The sequence below is a fragment of the Primulina eburnea genome, chromosome 18 (assembly GCF_022965805.1).
Source record: "Primulina eburnea isolate SZY01 chromosome 18, ASM2296580v1, whole genome shotgun sequence".
In the NCBI taxonomy this organism is placed as follows: Eukaryota; Viridiplantae; Streptophyta; class Magnoliopsida; order Lamiales; family Gesneriaceae; genus Primulina; species Primulina eburnea.
Window position 1 is genome coordinate 16,166,160 of NC_133118.1, and position 9,400 is coordinate 16,175,559.

Below are 9,400 nucleotides of genomic sequence, written 5' to 3' on the forward strand. Positions count from 1 at the left end.
ATGCACCGACGGTATTTATGGGATTGATGAATCGAGTCTTTCAGAAATATCTCGATGATTTCGTGATTATCTTCTTCGATGATATTTTGATTTATTCAAAGAATGTGATGGAGCATGCTGAACATTTAAGAACTGTGTTGCGAATTTTGAGGGCGGAGAAACTGTATGCTAAACTGTCGAAATGCGAGTTCTGGTTGAAACAGGTAGTGTTTTTGGGGCATATTATATCTGGAGACGGGATATCCGTTGATCCCAGTAAGGTTGAGGCAGTGATTTCTTGGCCGAGACCGACATCTGTACCAGAGATACGCAGTTTTATGGGTTTGGCAGGATATTATCTCCGATTCATTAAAGATTTTTCCAATATTTCCAAACCGATTACAAGTTGACACAGAAGAATGCTCCGTTTGTTTTATCTGAGGAATGTGAGACTAGTTTCCTCGAATTGAAGAAGAAATTGACCAGTGCTCCGGTGTTGACTATCCCGTCAGGTACTGGTGGTTTTATTGTTTATTGTAATGCATCTCACCGAGGATTGGGCTGTGTGTTAATGCAGCGAGGACATGTTATCGCTTATGCCTCGAGACAACTGAATCCCCATGAATCTCGTTATCCAATTCATGATCTTGAATTGGTAGTCAAAGTTTTTTCCTTGAAGATATGGCGACATTACCTCTACGGTGAGAAATTCGAAATCTATTCTGATCACAAAAGCTTGAAATATCTGTTTTCACAGTCCGAATTGAATATGAGACAGCGAAGATGGCTGGATTTATTGAAAGATTTTGATTGTGAAATCAAGTACTATCCGGGGAAATCCAATGCAGCAGCAGATGCACTAAGTCGAAAGGTATGTTCTCTATCCTTATCGACGATTGGTGTTTCGAATTTGATTGAAGACCGCTGTTTTTTTGGATTAGTATTTGAGACAGATCGAAGACCTATGAGATTATATACTATTGAAGCTGAACCAGAGCTGATTTTTAGAATTAAAGCAGCTCAGAAAGTTGATCAGAATATACAGAAGTCGATTGCTATGGTTAAAGCGGGACATCGATCGAATATCATGTTCAAAATGGTATTTTGTGTGTGAATAATCGTCTTGTTGTGCCGAATGTTTCGGATTTAAGACAGCGAATACTGACAGAAGCGCACAACAGTCGTTTTAGCATTCATCTTGGTGGAAGGAAAATGTATAATGATTTGAAGACACAATATTGTTGGAAGCAAATGAAATAAGATGTTACTGAATTTGTAGCCAAGTGTCTGAATTGCCAACAGGTGAAGGCTGAAAGAAAGAAACCTGGAGGACTGTTACAGAGTTTGTCGATTCCTGAATGGAAATGGGATCACATTTCCATGGATTTTGTGACACAGTTGCCACGTTCCTCCCGAGGTTGTGATGCGATTTGGGTTGTGATTGATCGATTGACCAAATCTGCATGCTTTATTCCATACAAAATGACGTACAAATATGATCAGATGGCCGATATCTATGTCAAGGAAGTGATTAGATTGCACGGAGTGCCGAATTCAATTGTTTCAGACCGTGATCCTCGGTTTACTTCGCACTTCTGGCAGAGTCTGCAGCAAGCTCTTGGACGAAGTTACATCTGAGTACCGCATATCATCCACAGACTCAGGGACAGTCAGAACGGACGGTTCAGTCATTGAAAGATATGCTGAGAGCTGTAGTGCTTGATTTTAGCACCAATTGGCAAGATACATTGCCTCTTTGTGAGTTTTCGTACAACAATAGCTATCAAACGAGTATTGAGATGGCACCTTTTGAAGCATTGTACAGAAAGAAGTGTCGATCCCCTCTTTATTGGGATGATATCTCTGACGTTCCTGAGACTGGACATGATATGATCAGAGATATGACTGAAAAAGTGAAATTGATTTAAAATAAAATGAAGGCAGCTCAGGATCGACAAGCCAAATATGCCAACCTTCGACGACGACCGTTGGTATTTGAGATAGGAGACCGAGTATTCCTGAATATTTCTCCTTTTAGAGGTGTGGTTAGATTTGGAAATAAAGGGAAATTGTCTCCACAATATGTTGGTCCTTATGAGATTCTTGAAAAGATAGGAGATCGTGCCTATCGACTAACATTGTCGCCTTCATTATCTGGAATACATGATGTCTTTCATGTATCGATGCTGCGGAAGTATCTCCCTGATGATTCACATGTTATTCAACCAGATGAGGCCGAACTTGATGAATCTCTAAGTTATGTCAGAAAACCGATCCGGAATATCGATCGTAAGGAAAAACAACTTAGAACGAAGATGATTCCGTTGGTAAAAGTACAATGGACTCGTCATGGCGTTGAAGAAGCTACTTGGGAGACTGAATCAGATATGAGACAAGAATTCCCAGCATTATTTCACTATTGTAAATTTCTGTTTAGTTTGATTACATACCTTCTTATTGATATGATGGAGTGCCTCTGATTTTGGGGACGAAATCATATCTTAGAGGGGAGAAATGTAATGCCAGAGAATTAATCACTGTAATTAACGATGATTTATTTATAATGTTATGTGATTATGAAAGGATTAATCGGGACACGATTTGAGTCGGCGTGAAACGAATTATGTGCGAGAAGAAAACCTCTCGCGCACATGCGCGACATTAGACACACACATGCGCGAAATGGACAGAGGGACTCGTGCATATGCGCGGTGGGTGTGCGCGCATATGCGCCAGCTGTACATGCCATGTCTAGAGAGCCTCGCGCATATGCGCGAGATGCCGTGTAGACACGCGCCAAGGTTTATCGCCTCGCGCAAATGCGCGGAAGAGGGTCGCGCATATGCGCGAGACGTGTTGCGTGAAGGGTGCGCCATTTGCCTTGATGCATGTACGTGTATATATATATATATATATATATAACAAACGTCCTTCAGAAGAAAAAGGAAGGAAATCAAGAAAACCGAGTCCAACTTTAAAATTTGATTTTAGAATTCGATTTACGAGAAATCCGTCCGTTAGATTTTGAATCCGACTTCGATACAGTGTTCCTATCAACGCAGGATACAACTGGACGTAAGTTTTGTTAAGTTTGACATGTCTTGAAATTATGATATTGTCAGAATTGATTAAAATTCATATATGACGTTCTTGGCATGCTAGACATCGTAGAATCGAAGTCAGATTTAGAAACAGACGGATTATGGAATTGTTATGATTTTTTGAAGTTAATTGACTGAGATATGATATCGGATTGTATTGGTATTGATTATTAGTTGAGGGAATTATTACCTAGTAAGATTGTATTGACCGGGATATCAGGATTATGCGGTTATGCCGTTGATTTTGAATTATTGATCAGATTGGTATTGATATGATATCATTGATATTGCCATTGCCAGATTGAAGGATTGACAGAGTTTGAATTCCAGACCGAAACTACGAACGAAAGGTATAAGTCCATGTGGTATTGGGACATCGACTTAAGTAGGATGTACTTGAGTTTCCCTAAATCAAATACTTATTATTATGTTTTATGATTGTGATTATTGATTTGATTAAATACCTGTTCTATGGAGTTATAGGAGCATGCATTAGACGAGTAATCTTGTGACAGAAGTACCTGATTGTGGCTGGATAGCCACGGGCACATTGCACTATGTCACAAGATAGTGTATTGGTGGTAGGACCACAGTCCATGACGGTTAGGTCAGGACACTGGATGTTTGGTTATATCGACGTGGATAGAACTGGAGTCTTTTTTATTACTGTTGGTCGATATAGGAATACCACATCTGGAAACCGGGATCCCTAGACTAGGATTGAGTCTAGTCTGAGTCGTGGAGTCACGAGCATTGTCGACAGTTTGATATTGATTATGTTTCAGATTTTGATATATTGTTGTTATCTGTTCATGCTTTTATGTTCATCATATAATGGCATGTTTCGTTGATTTATACTGGGATTATATTCTCACCGGAATTATCCGGCTGTTGTCTTGTTTGTATGTGTACATGACAACAGGTGGGACAGGATCATGGTCCAGGAGATGAGGAGAGATCGTGATAGAGTGGAGACTTCGGACTTGGATGTATATAGGGTTTTGGCACTTGATAATTAGATGTTGAACCTTAGTTTTTACTGATTTGTAGATGGTACAGGACTTGTACTTTATTTTATACTGAGTTGTATATTAGTTTGATTTCACTACATTCGCATTAAAAAGAAAAAAAATTTATGACCCTAATTACATGATTAGTAAATTGATCCAGATGATGATTAAGAAATTGATTAACGTTCGGGTCCCCACACACAGAGTGCTACAAATCATATGTTAAAACCATTTCCATAAAACAAACCTACAAGTCGCAGAATTCTATATAACATAGGGTGACGGGTTTTTGTGGCACATAAAATTTCACAACTTGTGTGGTTTGACGATAAAAATCATATTTTATCTGAAAAGTACAAATTTGCTATCGAATGGAAGGTATTACAGAGTACTACAAATCATATGTTGAAGACGTTACCAGAGAAAAGACCTATAAACCACAGGAATCGAAATGACAACAATTGGCAGGTTTTGTGACTCTAAAATTTTCATAAATCATTTAAATCACAACCTGTAAGGCTCGAGATTTATTAATCTTCATCTATGCAATATTCGATAGTGTGAGAGTGCATGACATTGCATGAGAAACACTAAGTAAAATGGGAATAGGAAAGACATGAGAAAGGTAAGAAAATACCATAATAAGATGAGAAAAGTCGAAGCCTTGGCGCATGTGCGCGGAGAAATGCGCGGCTGTGCGCGAAGGGAGTCGAAGCCTTCGCGCATATGCGCAAGAAGAGGCGCGCATATGCGCGAGGGGGGCGTTTCTAATTTTAAAAGATGCGAAGGTCTCGTGCATATGCGCGAGACAAAGCGCGCATATGCGCGAGTTGTCAAAATTCAAAAATTGCCGAGATGAAGGTCTCGCGCATATGCGCGAGTTGAGTGGCGCATATGCACGAGGTGTTGAATTGCCGAGACAGTAGGTCTCGCGCACATGCGCGAGTAATGCCGCGCATATGCGCGAAACGTGTAATGCAAAGGATTTGCCATGTGCATGGAGGCATGCAATGTATATATATATTGACACGATTTTTTTCCTTCATTCCATCAGAATAAATCGAAGTTGCAGAGGAAAGCTTATATTTGCTTCATACGGTTGAATTGTGATTTTGCAAGATTTACTTATCCAAATTCAAATCCGACTTCGGTTTTGAGCTCCTCTCGGTATTGGCTATAAAGTGACGTATGTTTTCTTTGATTCCAGCATGTTTTGAAATATATGGATTGGGGAAATTATGAATTACACTAGATTATGTGTTCTTGTTAAGTTAAGGATTGTAGAATCGAAACCGGATTGTAAAACAGATATCGTATGTGATAGTGTTGAATTCTAGTATATGTTGCATATAGATTGTGCTGATTTTTGAGGATATGATGTACTTGTGAGATCGATTATGGATCGTTGAGATTGGATATTAATTTAGATTGATAATGTGTTGAGAAGTTGATTGACCGGTATCGAGAATTGCGTCGTTATGCCGTCAAATTGTATCGAGATCACGTAGTAACTTGGATATGTGTTGATTTAGATTAGAAATTGATAGAGTGCGTATCCACATTTCCATTTCAGATTCGGATTGGAGACCGTGACAGCGATTCTACGACGAAAGGTATAGTACATGTTTTGTTTGGGGAATCACGACTCAAATGAGATCACATTTGAGTTTCCCAACCAAAATCACATACTTGTTTTATTGTTTATACCTTGATATGATTATGATTGTTATAGATTTGTTTATAGAACTTGTATGCAGATCTTGCTATGCTTTGTTTACAGATCATGTAGCATTGCATTATGCTTGTTTATAGATTTTGTATTCATGCATTAAGATAGGGCAGTCTGGAGATCAGGCAGACTACTAGATGTTCGGCGATATCACAGCTTAGGGGAAGATCACCGCCCCTATTGTAGACGCGGATACAGATCAGGCCGAAATCTAGGAATAAGACGTACAGCACCACGATTGGTAGGGTAGGTGACAGCCAGTGACGTCTTATTCACAACGGGATCCCTAAAGTTTTAGTCGAGTCGCATCTAGACATGATTAGACTCGCATTGCATGATTATATATGAATGACATTCATATTAGCATGTTTCATGTTTAGATTGTTTTATGGCATGTATACATGTTTATACTGGGATTTGTTCTCACCGGTTTTTCGGCTGTTGTTATGTCTGTATGTGTGCATAACAACAGGTGGGGTAGGATCTGGGTCGAGACAGAGATGATCGTGTTAGCGTGGAGATCACGGGCGTAGCAGATGGACCAGTAGTTGTCTTTTATTATGTACTGTCTTTTAACACTGGTCAGTTGAGTACATACAGAATAAGACATGTATATTATGTTTGTATGTTGTAAAATAAATAAAGAACTGATGTTGTTTAGTTACATTGGAGTTAATGTAAAAAAACGAAAATTTGACCCACTTTTTATATTATTGATCCATTTAATCCCAAGATAAAGAATTAGAGCCCGGGTCCCCACAACAGGTGGTATCAGAGCCGTAGGTTCTATAGACTGAGATAGGATAGAATGAGCGGGGTAGATCGAGTCTTCTTCCTTGCTTGATGATGTGCTAGCATGATTATTGCTTTCCTATTATATGTTGTTTGTGTTGGATTTCTTTCAGCATATGATTGACTGAATCAGAACCGATTCTAGATCAGAGGTAACTGACTAGAGGATGGCTGAGACAGTTGTATATCTTGTATACTAATTCTTTGGATTATTAGATATGCCGCCTAGAAGAGCAGCAGTTCCTCTACGACCAGCAGCGCCAGAACAGGGGAGCACATCCGGAGATCCTATGGATGTTACAGCGACCCCTATGGAGACGTTGCTGAAGCGATTCCAATCTTTTCGACCTCCCACTTTAAAAGGTACCGAGAATGCCATCGAGTGCGAAAGCTGGCTTGAGGATATCGAAATGCTATTCGACTCTTTGGAGTACAGTGATGAGAAGAGGATCAAGCTAATTGGCCATCAATTGCAAGATATAGCCAAGAATTGGTGGTTGAACATTAGGAGAGCTTTAGAGCAGCGGGGTACCGAGATTACTTGGAAGGTATTCAAGACCGAGTTTTATCAGCGATTCTTCCCTGTATCCTACCGTAAAGATAAAGGCGCTGAATTCGCAAACCTGAGGCAAGGGCCATTGAACATTGAAGAGTACGTTGCTAAATTTTCCTCTTTGCTTCGTTTTGCACCCCATGTTTCAGGGAATGATGAGGCCATGGCGGATCAGTTTATAAATGGCCTGAATCCGGACATCTTTACGTTGGTCAATACTGGGAGACCCGATAATTTCTCGGATGCATTGAATCGTGCCAAAGGAGCTGAAGCAGGATTGCTTAGGCAACGGAGTGCTCCGTATGTTGCACCGAGTCCAAGACCGCCACTACCTCCATTCCAAGTTCCTCCTCCAAGATTCGAAAGTGGCGGTAGTAGTAGTGGCAGAAAGGAACAGCTGAAGGCGAAAGGGAAACAGTTTAAAAGACCTGGGAGCAGTTCGTCCAGCTCCAGCGGATCAAGACAGACTGGTTTTGATCAGAGTAGCATGTATACAGGTGTTTATTGCAGTTCCTGTGGAGGAAAGCATGCGACTGAACAGTGCCAGGGAGTTACAGGCCGATGCAACATTTGTAGGCAACCGGGGCATTTTGCCAAAGTCTGTCCACAGAGAAGTGTACAGCAAGGGCAGAGTGGAAGAGCATCCGGTTTAGTACCTCAGTTTGAGCGGCAGGCATCATCGGTTCACTCTTTTCAGCCTCCACCAGCACCAACTCCACCAAGAGGCCGAGGTAGTCAGACGGTGAGTCAACCTCCGAGGCAACAGGCTCAAGTGTTTGCATTGACAGAAGAGCAAGCACAAGATGCACCAGATGATGTTATAGCAGGTAATTGTCTCCTTTATGGTTATCCTGCTTATATCTTGATAGATACGGGTGCATCACATACATTCATTTCAGAGCGATTTGCATTATTGCATTCATTGCCTGTTGAGTCTTTGCTAGATGTTGTATCTATTAATTCTCCGTTGGGAAGTGGATTGATATCTTTAACTACGGTTAGACACTGCATTCTACAGTTTGAGGGGCATGAGATTGACCTAGATTGTATAATATTGGGTCTAGCTGATTTTGATTGTATAGTCGGTATTGACATGCTAACAAAGTACAGAGCTACCGTGGATTGTTTCCACAAGATTGTCAGATTCAGACCCGAGATGACAGACGAGTGGAAATTCTACGGGAAGGGTTCCAGATCTCGGATTCCCTTGATTTCGGCTCTTACTATGAACAGATTGTTACAGAAAGAAGCGGATGGTTTCTTTGTTTATGCTGTAGATATGCAGAAGTCGAGCCCGGCATTGGCAGATCTGCCAGTAGTTCGGGAATTTCCAGATATTTTTCCAGATGAGATCCCAGGATTACCTCCGGTTCGAGAGGTAGATTTTAGCATTGAACTTGCGCCAGGTACCGTGCCTATTTCGAGAGCTCCATATAGGATGGCACCCATCGAACTCAAAGAATTGAAAGCACAATTAGAAGATCTTCTGGCCAAGGGATATATCAGACCTAGTGTATCTCCTTGGGGCGCTCCGGTGCTGTTTGTGCGAAAGAAAGACGGTTCGATGCGATTGTGTATAGACTACCGGCAGCTGAACAAGGCAACGATCAAGAATAAATATCCTTTGCCTAGGATTGATGATCTGTTTGATCAATTGCAGGGATCCTCCGTGTATTCGAAGATTGATTTACGTGCTGGTTATCATCAGCTCAGAGTTCGAGATATAGACATACCAAAGACAGCATTTCGAACCAGGTATGGACATTACGAATTTATTGTCATGCCTTTTGGTTTAACCAATGCTCCTGCGGTATTTATGGGCTTGATGAACCAAGTGTTTCAGAAATATTTGGATGAATTTGTTATTGTTTTCATCGATGATATTTTGGTGTATTCGAAGAACAGAAATGAGCATGCAGAGCATCTCAGAATTGTTTTGCAGACGTTGAGAAAAGGGCGACTGTATGCTAAATTGTCAAAGTGTGAGTTTTGGTTGAATCGAGTTGTATTCTTGGGGCATATCATTTCTGGAGATGGTATTTCTGTAGATCCAAGTAAAGTGGAAGCTGTGATCAGTTGGTCGAGACCGACTTCTGTACCAGAAATACGCAGTTTCATGGGCTTAGCCGGATACTACAGAAGATTTATCAAACACTTCTCCAGTATTGCAAAACCAATAACTCAATTGACGCAAAAGAATGCACCATTTGTTTGGTCAGAGGAGTGCGAGTCTAGC